Raw genomic sequence first — 19140 nt, forward strand, 5'->3', positions numbered from 1 at the left:
AGTTTAATTTTGCTTTTATTTTCCTTGCCTCGGGAGACCTGTCTAGCAAATCTCAGATGCTGACAACACCAAACGCTGGTGAGGATGAGAAGCAACAGGAACTCTCATTCATTGCTCATGTGAGTGGAACATGGTACAGCCACTTTGGAAGACAGTTTGGCAGTTTCTTAGAAAACTAAACCTACTCTTAAGATATAGCAATGACAGGGGTGGCTTGGGTGGCTCAGTCGGTTGAGCATCTGCCTTCGGCTCAGGTCATGATCCCAGAGTCCTGGGATCAAGCCCCGCATTGGGCTCCTTGCTCTGCTGGGAGCCTGCTCCTCCCTCTCCCTCTGCCTGCCACTCCCCCTGCTTGTGCATGCTTCCTCTCTCTCTCTGTGAAATAAATGAATATTTAAAAAAGAAAGATATAGCAATGACAATCCTTGGTATTTACCCAAAGGATTTGGAAACTTATATCCCCACAAAAACCTGCCCATGGTTATTAATAGCACTTGTATTCATGATTGGCAAAACCTGGGAGCAACGAAGATGTCTTTCAGGAGGTGAATTGAGAAATTAACCAGAGTACCTCTAAACAATGGAATACCTTTCAGAGATAAAAGGAAATGAGTTATCTAGCTATGAAGGACAGGGAGATGTCTTAAATGCATATTACAAAGTGAAAGAAGCCAAGCTGTAAAGGCTACATGCTGTATCATTCCAACTCTATGACATGACATTCTGGAAAAGGCAAAACTATGGAGACAGTAATAGGTGATCACCACAATATGATGAGGGGTGAGGGCTGGGCAAGATGAAGAGCTAGGGCACAGAGGGATTTTAGAGCAGCTAAAATACTATGTATGATACCACAATAATGGGTATATGTCATTATACATTTGTCCCAAGCCCATAGAATACACACCACCAAGAGTGAACTATAATGTCAACTATGGACTCTGAGTGGTTATGATGTGTCAGTGTGGGTTCATTGCTTCTAACAAATGTCTCACTTTGGGGGATGTTGATAATGGGGGAGGCTATGCATGTGTGGGGGCAGGGGACTTTGACACATCTCTGTACTTTCCCCTCAATTTTCCTGTGAAAGTTAAATTGCTCTAAAAATATCTTAATAAAAATTTATTCATAAAGAATCACAAAGGAAAAAGGGTTTAACATTTTAAAAAGAGAAAGAGTAATTTTAACAATGTACCAATATGAAAGTAATATAATGACATTATCTAAATCTGACCCTCAAACTTAATATTTCTTTCAGACGGTATATTGATACTTTCACAAAAGTTGTACAGTCTTCTAAGAGAAATACTCATTTAGAAGAAGTGCCTTCATTTATCTGTCCAGTAGCTAGTAAGAAAGCTATCTAATCTTTATACAGTCACCTGTGGTGTCTTGGAATCTTGTCCGCTAACACCCGAGAGACCGGAGGCCAATTGCTTCATCCCTCTGGATTTCCATTTCCTTGTCTGTATAACGGAGATAATAAGATGCACTGTTAGAAGGTTATTAGAAGTTTTTGTTACAATCTTTGTTATATTTAATGTAAAAATCATTAAAGTCATGATTTTAAGGTTGTTAAAATTTCATGTCTTCCTCTATTTTGTCTGATGAGCCCATAGTTTTTGCTGTTTTCTTGGTGTTTATGTGATACAGGTTCTTTTAACAATGCTAACCTGTGTCTTTCAGTCATCTTTTGGCATATTTTTAGGTTGTTCTCTTACCTGCCCCCACTCTACATGCCTTTGATCTTTTGTCCAGTTAATACCTCTACCCAGTTTTTGACTGGTATATAAGTATTGCTGTATAACGTGTCACTCTGGAACGTAAAGTGAGTTAAAGCTACACTGTTATTTCCCATGTTACTGTGCATCAGGTCCTAGAACAGGGCTCTGCTGGGGATTTGGGAATCTGGGGTCATTGGCTTGTCTGGTGTCTCCGTGCTCTGCCATGTGGCTTCTTTCTCTTTCTACCATGGTTTGGCCTTGATTTGCTTAGAGCATGGTTGGACTCTGAGACAGAGAGTTCAACCTGACCTGGTGAGAGAGTGATTATCAGTCCCTTTTTTGTATCATGCTTGGTACTGTACCATTGGCCAATGCAAGTCCTATGGTAGGGCTCAGAGTCAGTGTCTGGAGTGGCTTATAAAGGCATGAATATAAGGATATGTGGTTCATTGTGGTCCACTAATGAAATAATCTAAACAATGGCTAGGATGGGAATTACATAATATGAAAGTTGACAGTTTTTATAAATGCCTGTTATGATGTAATCTAGCACTTTTCAAATTACTGACATCAGTTCCAAACACCTCCAAAGATTCCATGGCAAGCAAATTAACATAGGTATAATTCCTTGTACTAATTAAAATATGATGTGTTTATGCTACTGTTGAGGAAACTCATTTCTAATGGGAGAAAATGCGTTACAATGGGAGATTATCCTTCTTCCTTGAAGAGTGAGATGCTCTAGAAAGACTCCGAGACAGAGAATCTAGTATTTATCCTGTTAGATTTATATAGCTTATGGAAAAGTATTTGTTTTTTGGGCTTCAGTTTTCTTTTTATGAATTAGACATTTGGACTGATGGTCCCAGTGAACACTTTAGCTCCATATTTTCATGTGTTCCTTGGTCTCAGTGGAAATATGTAGGGTGTTTGAAAAGTTTTCCAGTCGTGCTTAGGCAGTAGTTCTGGGAAAGGGTACTTGGTGATTTTCTTTTGCTTTTCTGTGAAAAGCTTATTGTGCTGTCAACAGCATTGGAATGAAATAAACTTCTAATCAGAATTGGTTTCACTGAAAGGCAAAACATGTAATTTACCTGTTTAATTTTGGGTGTCTATACTCAGGAAAAAAAAAACTGTTTAAATCCAGTCATTCACTCAATCATTCTATCATCCCTGTACTGATCCATCAATGTATCCATCTATTTATTTACTAGATAATTACCATATAAGAAGATATTCTGTAATGAATGTGTATACAGGGTTACTGTAGGTTCTGAACATTAATGATGGCAGCAGTTTTGTTTGGCTGTGATAATGTTTTTAGACATAGATACAATTTGGAATTTAGGCTCTTCTGATCTCCGTCTTATACCAGATTCCTTTATATGTTTGTGATGCGTGCCTGGCCCCTCAAGGCATTTAAGTTCATGGGATCCCTAGCTGAAAGTATTATTACCTGTCAAAAAGTAGTATATTATTAGGAATTTATTTGTTCAGCCTTTATCAGGAAGTAAAGCTGGGCCTCCACCCAAAGGTTTGAGGAGGGGATCCCCTGTCAGGACTTTAAAGAATGAAGATGAAGAGCCTATTGAATCCTGGGAAGCTGGTGGTGAGGTCAGGGAAGGTCAAAGATAAAACCAAGTTTGGATATCTAAATGATCCTTGACTTTTCATTTTGGTAAACCATTGGCAGCTTAGTTAACAGACATGGAAGAATTGTCATTTATTTGGGAGAGGGGGAATTAAAATTTAGGAGAGCTTATTAGTGTTTAAAACAAAGGTAATCATTCTGAGAATAGGGCCATGGACCCTGCCACATAATCTTATACTATTGTAATATTCGTGAGGACTATGTTATTTCCCAAATCGATCCTCACTTTTCTCTTTCTCATTTTTAATCTTATCCTTAACAGTGCTTTTTATTTCAGTTGGAAGATGGAAGGGATTATATGGAACGAGCAAGTCGTGTAAGGATAGCTCTGGAAGTCAAGGTGGACTCACTAGGCAATTATTATTAATAAGAATGCCTTCATTATCTTATAAAGAATTGAATAAAATATCAAAACTTAAACTCACCTAGTATCCTAAAACAGGTGCTAAGAATGTATACCTTGACAATATCCCAATAGCTGCATTCAGTTCCATTAAAAACTTTCAAAGACAAGTAGTGGAAAACATTGAATATTTTCCCTAAGATGAGCAATTCAAAGATAGGTAGCTTCGTGGCCAATAGGGAAATTAGGGCTTAGCAGGGCCTCATTCTCCTTTGGCTAATGTCACAATTCTTTGGTCCTATTGGCTTTTCAAGAGACTGAAAATACTGGAGATCTAAAAATTATTGGCTCCAAAATACAAAAAGACAATTGTACGTTTAAAGTTAAAATTCATATTGAAGGCACGCAATGCATAGCAATTGCATCTAGTTGGTTGCAATAGACTCCAGTTTTAGATGGTCATATACAGAAACAGTATTTAGTGAGGATGTGAATACATTTTGATGTTTGATATTATATGGGGGACAGGGCATCACAAATAATTGCCTAGAGCCTAAGTATTAGAAGTTTCTCTCATTCTTTTGCTTTCCATCTTTCTCTGGCTCTGTCCCCTTCCTCTATTTATCACTCAAACAACATCTTCCTTTGTGTCCCCCTTTTCCCACCCTGTTCTCATTTGGGCAACTGGTTGAAGGCAAAGCCATCCCTGGCCTTGTAAGATAGGTAAGGAGGGATTTTTCACTCATGAAGAAGAAAATCATTACAAAGTCCTTTGAGCTTTAGAACATAAATATCATGGCCAGTTTTTAAGGTTGTGCATCCATTAAAGACCTGTGTTATCTGGTTCCTTTTGTTTAACCATTCTCTTACTGAATCAGGTACTTTATTAGAGGACACATGAGTAAGCCATGCTGTTGCTTTCTTAATGATGTGTACTCATCATTTGGATTTTGGGAAATATTTTCAGGATAGTTGAAACTTCTAATACGGAAACACACATTTGCAAAACCGCTGAGAGCTCTTTTGAAATGCCAAAGAAAGTGTGTTCTCACATTCTGCTGTGAAGTTAATTCAGAGATTAGTTTACCTTTTTGTTTCTATACATACAAAGGTGAAGTCAAATACTTAAATTTTTAAAAATCAATGATTGGATAAGGGTAATCAGTAAAAACAGTATTTTATCAGAAGAGCTTTTATTTTAAGATTCCTTGAGAAGCAATCTAGATTTAGCCATGCAAACTGAGTTCAAACTCTTCTAGAAGTGACAATTTCTTCTGTCTTAAATGATTGCATTATCATGAGAAACAGTTCTGCTAAACTTGGCATTATTTATTGTTGTTCAAATGTAGCTAAAGGCAGTATTATACACATTTTGAGTTATGAGTCTCTGTTCCTCTCTATCAAAATATAAGATTTCTGGCTACACCTATACTTTCTGAATCATCTGCAGTATGTGACATTCAAGGTCATTCACAAACCCTATTTCCTAATGATAGGAAATGATAGAGTACCTTCATTTGAAATGATCCTGAGCTAGATCATCTCTGATAGTTTACATGCTTTAATTAGATCATATGGTCAGTGAACGTGCTACAGAATAATCTTCAGCTTAATGTTTTATGTTCCTATCACTTCATTAAATGAAATATTTATTACATTTAAGTGATTTTAATAATTAACATTTATGTTAATGTTCACTGCACACAGTTTGCTTAGAGTCACTAACTAGGTGATAGTATGGTCTTAAAAACTCTTTAATAAACCATAGCCAAATGAGTATATTCACTTAGAGCATGAGCATCCTCACTTTTCTCTTCCTCATTTTTAATCCTATCTTTAACAGTGCAAAGTCCTATCTGGGTTTGGAGGAAAAAATGGACTTCTCTGTGGAGTTTTTAATTCCTCAAGATTCAAAAGAAAAGGATATCATCATATAGTAAGTCAAATAGACCTAAACTGAGATATCGTTAATTATATGGAGATAGGATGCTGTCTTTTTATGTTAAAAATTGGTTTTGTTTTGATTTGTTCCATGACTGATAATAACAGGAAGAGTCAAGGGCAAAATGGCAACAGGGCATCAAGGGATGACTGGGATGATACATACCCCAGAGACGGCAGGGTGCAGAGATCAGATCTGGTCTTGGAGTGCTTGTTCATTGATGAAGACTATGACCTGCCCAGTAAAACCTCTGAACCTCAGATTTACAAATCCATGAAATGGGAATTATCATACTTCCTTCACAGGATTACTGAAAGGATTGAATGAGACAATGACTGTCAAAATGTTATAAGTCATGTGAAATGCTATTCATTGTAAGAAGCAGTGCCGTTGAGTAGGACCCACATGACATAGTATATACAAAATACCTAGCAATATTTTGTGCTGAATGAAACATTATGAGCACTTAAATATTTGGCAGAAGTAATAAGATAGAATAATAATTGGTATTATATTAATTTTAAAATGCAAAATGGGCAGTCAGAGACCAACAGTATATGATTGGATTCCTTTCCTTCTTTCAGTTAGCCCTCATCCAGATTAAAAACGTTATCCTGAGAAAATATACACACCCAGAATTGAAAATAAGCTTTTTCTGTTAATAAGGCTTACTTGGATATAAACCTGCTCCTTAGATAGATGTTAACTCTGGTGTATCATTTAGTAGGAGTTGAAATAGCCTGTCTCCCATTCTCCCTTTCTGTCTCTCTGTCATCACCACCCCTTCCCACCCCTCCTGTAAGTTTGGATAACCGTACTTCCTTGTTGTGTGAGCATTTTCTTAATTGACGTAATGTATAGACTTGTGAATTATTTCCTGGTTTTTCTTCTTTCTGCAAAAACTACAAAAATTATATTTTCAGGCAAGAATATATTAATTTACTTATTCAAGTATATATTTGTGTGCCTCCTATGCGTCAGGTACGTGTTAGAAAGGCACTTTCTAACAAAGCCATGTTGGGTACTTTTCAGATGCAGGGAGAGATGAAATGGCTTATTAACTGCTCTAAAAATTCATGGACTCTCTGAAGGAAAATAGTAGCAAAGTGTTGTGTATTTATTATATATGCAAACGTAAGATATATGGCAATAACAGTACAAAGAATGGAAAGGTAGAACTGGAAATATATTTTTTTAGGGTTTTTACACTCTATGCAAAGTAATATATTAATTAAAGATACACATTATAAACCCATAGGTTAGCCTCCAAACACAATTTTTAAAGTGGTATAAATAAAAGCCAATAGAGGAAATAAATTAAATCTTAAAAAATGCTCAATTAATTCAAAAGAAGGCAGAAAAAAACACATTGGAAAAAATTGCTAGGAAAATGGTAAATTTTGATCAACCATATTAATATTCATGTTAAATACAGAATCTAAATACACTCATGTAAAGATGCAGACTATGAAATTAGACTTTAAAAAAGCATGGACCAAGTTTATGTTGCCTGTAGGAAAACTAACAAATATAAAGACATAAATAGTTGACAGGTATAAAGATGAAAAAAGATAAGCTATGTAAACATAAAATAATGCCAGGGTAGGTATATTTATATCAGACATGTAACCTTCAGAAAGAGGAACATGATCAGAGATAATGAGGGACATTACATTATGATTAAGGGGTCCATTCTCCAAGAAGATAAAGCAATTTTAAACCTGTATGTACCAAACATCAGTGGCAGAACGTATGAAACAGACCAAAAAAGGAAGGAGTTAACATTTCACAACCATCAAAATGCCTAAAAATAAGGCTGATAATTAAGTGTTAGCAAGAATGTGTAGCAATTGGAATTCTTGTACATTGATGGTGGGAATATAAAATAGTATGATCACGGGCACCTGGGTGGCTCAGATGGTTAAGCGTCTGCCTTCGGCTCAGTTCATGATCCCAGGGTCCTGGGATCGAGTCGCACATCGGGCTCTCTCCTAGACTCTGCCTCTGCCTCTCTCTCTCTCTCTCTCTCTCTCTCTCTCTCTCTCTCAATAAATAAATAAATAAATAAATAAATAAATAGTATGATCACTGAGGAAAAAAGTTTGGAAGTTACTTAAAAAGTTAAATATACATGACTAATATGGTGCAGCATTTCACCTTTAGATATGAAAGTAAGAAAATAGCATATGTCTGGACCAAGATTGATACACAAATGTTCATAGCAATTTTATTTGGATTGCCAAAACTTGGAAACACCTTAGATGTTCATCAACAACTAGATAAAAAAAAAAAAAACACGTTGTGGAATACAACAGAACAGTAAAGGGAACAAACTCTTGATACTAGAAATAACATGGAGGAATCTAAAAATAATTGGGTTGATTGGAAAAATACCCCCCCAAAGTAAATACTGTCTGCTTTTGTTAGTATGGAATTCTCACACTGCAAACAATCAAAATTCTAGAAAATGCAAATTAATTTATACTGGTGATATGCACATCAGTGTTTCCCTGGCACAAAGGGGAGATTATCATCAATTATCATGATGATAATTGAACATGAATGAAGAAACTTTGGGGGAGGGATATTGTCTATATGTTAAAACTTACATGATTGTACATTGTAAATATTACAATTTATTTGTTATATCTTCAAAAAGTAAAAAATTTATTTAAACTTTTCTCAATGTTTCATCTAGAACTAAGGCATAAATACGTGGAGGGCTGGAAGAGGAACAAATGTAGATGATTGACAGCTCCTTACTTCACTTTTATTACTACATTCAGTTTGCTGTGCTGTTTCTCTAGGATGAGTCCTTATTTAGAAGTCTCTGCGTGTAAAGGCGTTTTTTCATTGCCTAAACCACCAGTCCACCATCATGTTAGAATGTATGTGAATCCTACTGGTGTGCCTTTGTACCTGGGAAAATGAAAAATATTATTATATGTGTAAGGGGTAATGTTTAATCAATACAAAATGAAGGGTAATACAACTTTTTTTTTTTTTTTTTGGTGCGTCTTGCTTCTAAATTCCCCTCTGGAATTAACTGTGGCTTCAGGTTCAAAGTTTCACTTCCGATCTCTTTATATCCACACTTAGAAAAAAATAAGGAGCTTAAATAAATTCTAAGGACATTTTGACTTCTAAAAATGTATTATTCAATAGCATTAAATCTTTCTGCTCCCCTCTACCCTGTGTCTACCACTATGCTAGCTGTTACAAATATGCAATAAAGTCACTCCCACCAAGGAGTTCATGGGTCCCTGAAGGAAGAAGTAAGCAAATCATTATAATACAGTGTGTTTTCTGCAGCTCTAGACATCAGCATAGGGTGCTTTAGGAACCTAGAGGAAAGAATGCCTAACTCTGGGAAGCAGAGAGGCTATCTTTTGGTTATTTTCCCATTATCCACTGCAACGTTCCCACTTTCTAGCATTGCTGATTAGACCAGGTGTCCCTATGATTCCAGAGGGGTTGATTCCACTGTGCCTCCAAACGTAAAACGAGCTTGTTCACTCAAAAATCTTAGGACTTACACTGAGAATTTGGAAACACATACATAATGGACACAGGATAAGAATCGTAATACCTTCATTCTACTTTGTCTTCTGAACACTGATATACCAGTAATACCGGCATACTGTGTACAATACCTCCACAGTTCACTTCTTCCAATATTTTACTTCCTTTAAGCTTTAAAACATCTGAGCCCAATTCTCGTTTTTGCTACCTGAGTTGCATGCTCATGTTAGACCAGACTAGGGTGTGTATGTGGTTCCCTAAATTGCTATGACTGCATCATAACCCTCCTCATATTGTCTGCCTGGGTGGAGCCAGCTCTTTTTGAACTGAAGGTAAGAATGAGGTGATCCTTAATTAAAGGTTATAGTGCCTTTCATAAAAATTGGCTGATAATTGATAGATGTTAATTACAGTGTATAATAAAATGAGTTACTGAATCTATTTTGTTTAACACCCGAAGACTCTTCCTATTACCTGAAATTGTGCCAATATATAGAGTAAATTTAAGAGCCTCTTTTAAACAAGTAACTTGGAAACTTTCACTCAAGGTTTTGAAGGTGGGGGTTAGAGGGTTAAATAAAATATGTTGTGAGAGAAGAAAAGAAAAATTAAAGGTGTTGAATTTGTGTATAACTACAAAGTTAACTGTTTGATTCCTTATTCCCTAAAGGAATATTTCTTTTCTGGAACTAGTCTCATAAGGAGTAAATTATTACTTTTCAATAGTTCAGATAAATTCTCTATTTCTGTTTCCGTGATAACTTCTCTTCCATTTTCTGGCCTATAAATATCAACTTGATGTTCTGTGTGTGTGTGTGTGTGTGTGTGTGTGTGTGTATGTGTGTGTGTGTGTGTGTTTTAAATCAGATGATTTTTAGGTAGACTCTGATTTCCTTTTTTTTCGAACTTTTTTCTAGTATAAAATCACATCTTTAATTGTTTTATCTGTTCATTATTTTCATTTGTAACCTACCAGTGATTTTTTTATTTCTGTAAAATTCATGGATGCTCATTTACCTTTTAAAAGAGAGGGAGAATCTCATATTTGGCTATTGTCAAATGGAGAAGATTAATATGCGCTTCCAGATCTCCATGGGAACACAATAAGTGTTCCCCATGATTTATTTTCTAGAAATGGAGAAAAAAAAAAAAACATCGTTTCCATGGAGATACAAAGGTGAACTAAACAGAGATGGCCCTGAGGGCATGGACATCTGTAAGCACCCACAATCCTGCCACCTTCCTGATCACAAATATGAGGTGCTCCTGAATTCAACCCAAAATGCCAGTGAGTGACTTAATTAGACATATTTTTGTATCTTCTGAAGAGTTAAAAAAAAACTGTTAGGGTTTGTCATGTGATAATGGAAAGGTGCATATAAAATAATCTGGGGGAAAAAAAACTTCTTTGGAAATAGAATAACGAAGCTCAAGGCTCACTGTGGCGGGGGGTGGGGAAGATGCAATAAAACACCCGTGAAATGACAATATGTCATTGCCTTTGGAGTTAGGAGAAAATCTCTTACTTAGTAGATTTTATCATAGAGAGTTTTTTAAAATTAGAAGACACCTAAGCCAGTGCACATGCATCGTTCTTATGTAAAATCCTTACATAAAACCTTTTCCTTTTACATTTGGCATTTCTGTAGATCCAGAAAATCAGTATTCAATTTGTTGGTGGTAGTTTTGTTTCCAATGAGGTAGAATTATTAATTCCTTCCTTTTGGAGTATGTACTTGGTTAGTTTATTTTTATTACTATTTTTTTTTAAGTAGGCTCCCCACCCAATATGGTGCCCAACGTGGGCCTTGAACTCATAACCCTGAGCTCAAGACCTGAGCTGAGATCAAGAGTCAGACAGTCAACCAACTGAGCCACCCTGGTGTCCCTCCTTGTTTAGTTTTAAGATGTGGTATCTATGCCCCAAAGTAAAAATGAGAACCATACTCTGTGTTTAGCACAATTCAATAAAAGAGAACAGGGTATGGAATACAGCAGACTTGGTTTGTGCTCCACATCATTAATGAATTCATTTATTCAAGAAAAATAAATTAAGTATATGCTCTGTGCCTGGTATTGTGTATAAAACTGAGAACACAGAAACAAAAGATAGGAAATAAAAAGAGACATAAAAGTTATCTTCCCTTGGTTATCTTAAGTGAGTATAAAACAACCTAATAAAGGTCTTGGAAGAAGTAAGAATAGGGAATGGTGGGATTGTTTAGGAGTGACTTCTATCTCAGCTAAGACAAGGCTCTTGCCTTGGAGCTTGAATAACGTAGGATGGAACCAGGTAGGGAAGGGAAAGGGAACAGTGTGGAGAAGCCCAAGGTGTGAGCCTGAGACATTAGGAAAATTGCAGAATAAGTGCTTCGCCATGACTGAAAGGTTGGGAACAGGTGTAGGGAATGCTGGAGAAATAGCTAGCATATTGATCAAGACCATTTTTGCAGCATTCTCTAGGCTGTTCTCAGCATTTAAAGCGACTTGGTGCAATCAGAGGTGGGTTCTAAGAAATAGCACCCTGGAGCTGTACTGGGGAGAGATTTGAAGCCCATGCAATTGTAAGCAGAGAAACCAATTAGGAACCTGCTAAAATACAAAAAAAAAAAAAAAAAAAAAAAAATGCAGGGAGGAGATTCATGTGAGTGGTTTCATTATCCACCATGGGAACAATATAGATATTTTATCCTCTGTAAGAAACATCCGAATTCTATGGATAATGGTTGCTTTTATATCAATATATTGGTCTAAGACATAGATTGCCAAGTGACTTAATGAGCATTCTTTTTCCAACCATCTACTGGTTCCTTCCGTTTAAAATAAGTGAGTTTGAATGTGTTTAGACTCACCAGGTAATTTGAAATCCAGTTTGTCACAATCTCTACCCCTTGATTATTAATTCCTGAGGTTACCATCATGCCCACTTAGAGTTGAACCATGTGAGTTTGTAAGCACTCATTTAAAGGTAGTCCTAACTATTGATTTTGGATGTCACATTATACTTTTAGTGTGCATCCCCTTGATTTGGTTCATCCTTTCTTTATATGTTCTGATTTTTATTTTTTATTTTTTTAAAGATTTTATTTGGGAGAGAGAGAAAGAGTGCGTGTGTACACACGACATGGAGGGGCAGAGGGAGAGAATCTTTAAGCAGACTCTCCACTGAGCGTGGAGCCCAACGAGGGGCTCTGTCTCACAAACCTGAGATCATGACCTGAGTGGAAATCAGGAGTCTGATGCTGAACTGACTGAGCCACCCAGGTGTCCCTGTTCTCCTGATTTTTAAAGTGATTTTTATGATTAGGCTTACTATTAACAATGACATATTTGAAATTATTTGACAAATTTGATCACATTTTAAGTCTAGACTTTTATTATTATAATTATAAAAAGAATTTCTGCCTAGCCTAATATATTCTGTTGGGATATATTTATCAATAAGTAATAAAGTATTTTCTTTGATAAGTTATTTGCCATGAAATATTACTATTTGGGACCTTTGAGATTATTTCTGTGTTTTTTGGTTACTGGGCCAGGTTCTACAAGTTCTACAGTCTTAGAAAAAATATACTTTAATAGATTTTTCCAGAAATACCAGAAATACTATAAATAATAATTTCATATTAGTTTTCAAGGCTTGAGAAAGCTTCCATGCAAGTCAAAATATATGTGATGCAACTGAATATATAATATTAACAATTTTTAAAATTTTGATAATGGTATCATAGTGAGTATAGTAATCATATCTATGTTTATATCATATATTTTGTTTTCCTTTTTTAGAATTTATTTAGCCAATGTAAGAGCTTAAATTAGTGTTTTTCTTTTCTCAAACTGTTTAAAGTGCTTTTAATCTTTTGCCAATATTTCAAGAATTGAGCTTGATAACTCAGTAACTATAAACTTAGGGATATATTACTTCTTCCTGTTAAATAGAACAAGACCTTGAGTAACCAGATGAGATTTAACAGACAGGTAAGTTGTTACTGTTGGAAGGCCAGTAATCCAGGGAGTAGTCTGTAGGCATTTCTTACCGGAGTGATGAACCTGGAGACCAAATAGAACTATTCCCACTATATAATAAAAATAGCAAACAAGTATTTATTATTTATAATGTTCCAAGTACTTCTTTTTTTTCTTTAAATTTTTTATTGTTATGTTAATCACCACACATTACATCATTAGTTTTTGATGTAGTGTTCCATGATTCATTGTTTGTGCAGAACACCCAGTGCTCCACGCAGAACGTGCCCTCTTTTAATACCCATCACCAGGCTAATCCATCCCCCCACCCCCTCCCCTCTAGAACCCTCAGTTTGTTTCTCAGAGTCCATCATCTCTCATGGTTCATCTCCCCCTCCAATTTCCCCCCCTTCATTCTTCTCCTCCTGCTAGCTTCTTTTTTTTGTCTTAACATATATTGCATTATTTGTTTCAGAGGTACAGATCTGTGATTCAACAGTCTTGCACAATTTACAGCGCTCACCATAGCACATACGCTCCCCAATGTCTATCACCCAGCCACCCCATCCCTCCCACCCCCCACCACTCCAGCAACCCTCAGTTTGTTTCCTGAGATTAAGAATTCCTCGTATCAGTGAGGTCATATGATACATGTCTTTCTCTGATTGACTAATTTCACTCAGCATAACACCCTTCAGTTCCATCCACGTCATTGCAAATGGCAAGATCTCATTCCTTTTGATGGCTGCATAATAAATGGGATGAACTGACTTAATTGTCACAGTACTCTTACAATGATTTTTACAAATAAGAAAATCAAGGCACAAAATGGCTAACTGACCTGGCTAATAAAACATATTAGTAAGTGATAGGGTTTGGGATTTGAACCTAAAAAATCTGAATTAGAGTGAACTCATCTGATGAGACCAGGGAAATGCTCTTCTATATGGACTATGTCATGGTAGGTGCTCCATCCACTGATATTTGTGGATTTATTTGATTATCACATGTCATTAAAAAGCTTTTTATTATAGTGGCCCCAGGGTGGCTCAGTTGGTTGAGAGTCTGACTCTTGACTTTGGCTTAGGTCATGCTCTAAGGGTCCTGAGATTGAGCCTCACATTGGGCTTTGCATTCAGCATGGAGCTTACTTAAGATTTTTTTCTCTGTCTCTCTCTCTACCTCCCTCTCTGCCCCTCCCTCAAATCTTCCTTTCTCTGTAAAAAAAAAAAAAAAACCAAAACACACAAAACTTATTAATAGAATTTTTCAAATACCTGCAAAAGTAGAGGGTTTTTCTTCATACCCATTATGCTGCTTCAGTAATAACCCAGTCTCGTTTGATCTGTACTCCCATCCACATGGGAAAACTGAATTACTTTAAAGAAATCCAAAATATTATAGTATCTTATCTCAAAAAATAGAGAACTATGATACCATTATCAAAATTTTAAAAATTGTTAGCTTCATTGTATATTCAGTTACATCACATATATTTTGTCTTGCATCGAAGCTTTCCCAAGCCTTGGAAGCTAATATGAAACTGTCATTTATAGTATTTCTAGAAAAATCCAGTAAAAGCATACTTTTTCTAAGACATAACTTGTAGAGCCTGGCCCAGTACCTGGCAATAGCAGGTAATTCATAAAATGTTGACTTTAACTTCTTTAAAATGTGGAACAAAGATGTCTACTGTTGGTTTTCCTTCTGTCTTAATTGCCTCTTGAATATGTAATCTCGTGTTCTCTATGTTTTTTAATACTAAAAGCCACCTTACATCCATTATTGAAAGTCTAATAACAATTTTTCCTGTTACTTATTAAGAACTTATCTATACCATTATGAACACCATCGGTATTATTGAAATGCTGTATATTTGCCATCATTTACTCCTCTGAAAACTTCCACTCTATTTCAGCATCTTGAACATTGAGATTCCTAGTACTTTCAGTAGAATAGTTTGTAGAACACTTACTTCTTAGCAGAAATGGAATATTATTACAGTGAAAGTCTGCTAAGAAGCCTACTATACTTCAGAATGAAGTGACAGGTATGCTGAACTAACAGTCATCCACTCTTTAAATTCACTTAGAGGTAAGCTCTTGTCATTCCTCAGAGATAAGGTGCTATAAAAATTACCTCAGGGAGTGGCAACAACAAAGGAAAATTAAATTGGGAGGTGGGGGCTCGTAGAATTTCTAAACTTTGGTATGTATTATTTGCACCTCAAGTGTTGCACTAGAATGAGCCAAAGTGAAGTATATTACCTGCAAGGACCTAATAAAAGCTGTTGATAAGAATGAAACGAAAGAAGAGGGGACACAGGAATTAATTTCCTAGCACACGTCATACTCAGTTGACTTTTATGTCATTGAATCTTTAAGACAACCCTAGAAGGAAGCCATTATCCCCATTTTGAAGATGCGGAAACAGAGATTTAGTTCAAATTATGAATTCACTCTGATAACACATGATGCAGGTGTTTCAACTGTAAAATTTTTGTTTTTGCCATCATACCATTATTAATCCCAGAGACCCTGTGTTACTGTTTTATATTTCAAAAAAAGATATAGAAGGGTACTTTAGGATATGATAAAGTATTTTTTTTAAGATTTTATTTATTTGAGAGAGAGAGAGAATGAGAGATAGAGAGCACGAGAGGGAAGAGGGCCAGAGGGAGAAGCAGACCCCCCGCTGAGCGGGGAGCCCAATGTGGGACTCGATCCTGGGACTCCAGGATCATGACCTGAGCCAAAGGCAGTCGCTTAACCAACTGAGCCACCCAGGCGCCCATGATAAAGCATTTTATATCATTAGGAAAAATAATTACTTTTCACGTCACTGGATTGGTACAGTTGTCCATTTCCTTGGAAAAAAGATAAACTCTGTGCATATTTCACATTATCAAAAAATTACTAAAAGCAGACCCAAACAGAAACTGTATATATTATAGTAGGGGAAGCTTTGCTAGCTCTGATGTAAACCTCAAAAGCCATAAAGCCTGAGATGGACAGATTTGGATACATTAGCATGAAAAACAGTGAATGGTTAAAGACACTGTTAACAAAGTTAGAAGGGAAAATGGGGAGAAACATTTACAATGTATGTAAATAAAAAAAGGTTTAATACTTTGACTATATAGAAAAAGTACAAAATATACAAGAAATAAACTCCACTACCTAGAAGAGAATTAGACAGTAGATAAAGAATAATAATACACATTTGAATTGTAATGACTAAAAAAATCTGATAAAAATAGATAAACATTATAAAAGGGAAATTAAAATGACTGTTGTTTTCCATCTATCAAAAGTGCAAAAACGAGTTTAAACATTATTGACATCAGTTTTGGGGGATTAATGCATTTATACAATGGAATGAACACTATTCATGTGGAAATGGCGTACATGAAAAATGCTGCCTCGTAATGATTGTTCATGATGTATGCTTTATAACAAAGCGGGTTGCAAAATTCCATTGTTCTGGTACAAAGCTAAACAAAATTAGCATGTGCATATGTCTGTGTGTCTGGTGTTGTCTTTCTAGCTTTGAGATTAAACACAAAATGTGTTGATATGTGAGCAGATACATAAGATACATAAATAAATAAGGTATTGTTACCTCTATCATACCGGAGAAAGAAAGGAGATTTTTTCCTTATTGTTACATACATCTAAAACATTATGAAAGAATCATTGGATTATAAGTGACTTCTTTTTTAACTTGTTAATGTAATCCTGTCTTTTATAATCAGAAGCAATTAACATTAATGTAGTGATTTCAAATGTTTTTGTAATTTGTGAAATTACACCCTTATTATAGACTTCTGGAATGTTAGCTCTGTTATATATTGTATACTGCTCAGGGTTTACAAAAAATCCTTATGAAATTACCATAATAATTATTCCTTAGAGTGGGAGAAAAATACGCAAGCTAGAGCATCAATACAATGCCTCAAACATAATGTACGTCTCTAGAAAGTTGAGGATAGATGCTGTCAAACATGAGAAAATGCATCCAAAAAGGATGAAAGAATAGGAACACAGATTTCACCTTACCAACCATGCCTGAAGTCGGCTCTAATCCCTTTATGTAGGTATAATTTTACGTTGGTCACTAATAAGAACAGGAATAATTGCACATGTGTAGAAAAAGGTCTTGAAGGATAGTCCCAATCTGAGAATAGTAGTTCTCATGGAGAGGAAAGGTGACCGGCATGAGGGTAGTGCTCAAGGAACTTAATTACCTTATTTGTAACTGCATTTAATGAGGAGAATGTATTCATATATTAATTTGTGTCATTCACATTTTAGAATAAAAATAATACATTTGACAGGCTTTGGAGGGTAATAGATAGCTCCTTTCAGCCAAGGGCAGTTCCTGGGGAGGACTAATAGCTGAGGCCTAAGAGTGAGCAGTACTCACCAAAGCAGGAAATTAACCTTCAGGTCCTGTATCAAGCATCTCTAGGGCAGAACATAGTGTCTGGTACAGTCTATCACTTCTTCATGCAAGGTCTCAGTGCAGCTGATGCCGTCCAGCATTCTGGCGGGCCTCTTTTCCTGGGGAAAAATGTCTGAGAGGGAGGTCAGTGGTAGACACTATAATCCACACGACTCAAGAAGATCTCAGGGCTGCAACTGGTACGTACCATCTCCCTCTACTCTCTATTCTGGATTGCCTTCACTCTCAGCATTTTGCTGTCCTAAGTAGTTTCCTTGGTGGTGTGATCCAGACCCTCTACACTGAGAGCTCTTCTCAGGCTCTTGAACTATTCCATTTAACTTACAAAAAAAAAAAAAAAAATGAGCAGGGGAATACCAAGAGATGCTTACATAGCTCTCATTGGTGCCAAAGAATTACTCCTCACCCTCCTTAGCTAACAGAAGCTCTATCTTCTGGCAAGAGCCAGTGACCCCTGCCAGTAGGATGACTCTTGCTCTTGCTCCCTCAACCCTTGGCACAAAGAACTCAAAGTAGGAGGGAGACAGCTGTAATTTAAATTTGAGTGGGACTTGTGCTATATCTTAGTGCCCCTTTAAGAACCAGGACAGTGAATACAAGACACTGAGAGTTACAGGTATATGTATGTACATTATTGTGTGTATTTATATAAACATACATATTTGTATATGAATATGGATTTTATATCTATATAGCTTTACAAATAGATTATATATATATAAAAATGATATATACATAAATATCTCTAGCTTTCTATATTTTGTAGCTCTCTTTGCTGAGAGACTGTGAACTATGACCGCCAGTAGTAATGTACATGCCAAACACTTGGATTTAATTCCTAGAAACAGTCTTCCACTAAGAGGAACCAAGTCTCCTTAGATTATAGAGCTGGGGCCAGTGAGCATATAACAGGAGTATTAAGATTAGTATGTAACTTGGGGCGCCTGGGTGGTTCAGTCGTTAGGCATCTGCGTTTGGCTCAGATCATGATCCCAGATCCTGGGATCGAGCCCCACATCGGGCTCCCTGCTCCACGGGAAGCCTGCTTCTCCCTCTCACACTTCCCCTGCTGTGTTCCCTCTCTTGCTGTGTCTCTCTCTGTCAAATAAATAAATCTTTAAAAAAATTTTATAAAAAATAAAGATTAATATGTAACATATTGTTGTGCCCGAAAATAAGTAAATGCTTAAAGGCTGTTGGGGATATGGCAACAAAACAAAACAAAACAAAACCCCCACACAGATGCAAGTTTGAAGGAGCTTCTACTCACCAAATCTATGATAATTTGGGTGTCAGAATAGATCATGAGAATATTAGATTGCAAGCCAATGAATAAAATAGAAATCCACCACTCCACACTTACATAAGTAGATAAATAAGGAAGAAGGAAAAGAACTCCCTCAGAGTAGTTTACTGACTGATAGATACAGAAAAAATGATGAAATAGGCAATAATTTTTTGGCAGCCATCACCGGGGTAGTCGGCACAGGTGGGAATCATTAATTATGTAAATGCTGTCTGGTAGGGG

The 19140-nt window shown here is 36.2% G+C and overlaps 1 long non-coding RNA gene across 1 annotated transcript; it reads right to left on the reverse strand.

The window, feature by feature from the left end:
• Positions 1-1346: 1346 nt before the first annotated feature.
• LOC141370279 (uncharacterized) lies at positions 1347-17885 on the reverse strand. The gene is made up of 4 exons (XR_012374185.1): positions 17800-17885; positions 17574-17724; positions 5826-5970; positions 1347-1466 (listed from the first exon to the last, which is right to left on the reverse strand). It is a non-coding gene; the product is annotated as an uncharacterized lncRNA (long non-coding RNA).
• Positions 17886-19140: the final 1255 nt, after the last annotated feature.

Source organism: Callorhinus ursinus, unplaced genomic scaffold (assembly GCF_003265705.2).
Source record: "Callorhinus ursinus isolate GAN/ISIS: 27379988/994484 unplaced genomic scaffold, GSC_fseal_2.0 scaffold30, whole genome shotgun sequence".
Lineage (NCBI taxonomy): Eukaryota > Metazoa > Chordata > Mammalia > Carnivora > Otariidae > Callorhinus > Callorhinus ursinus.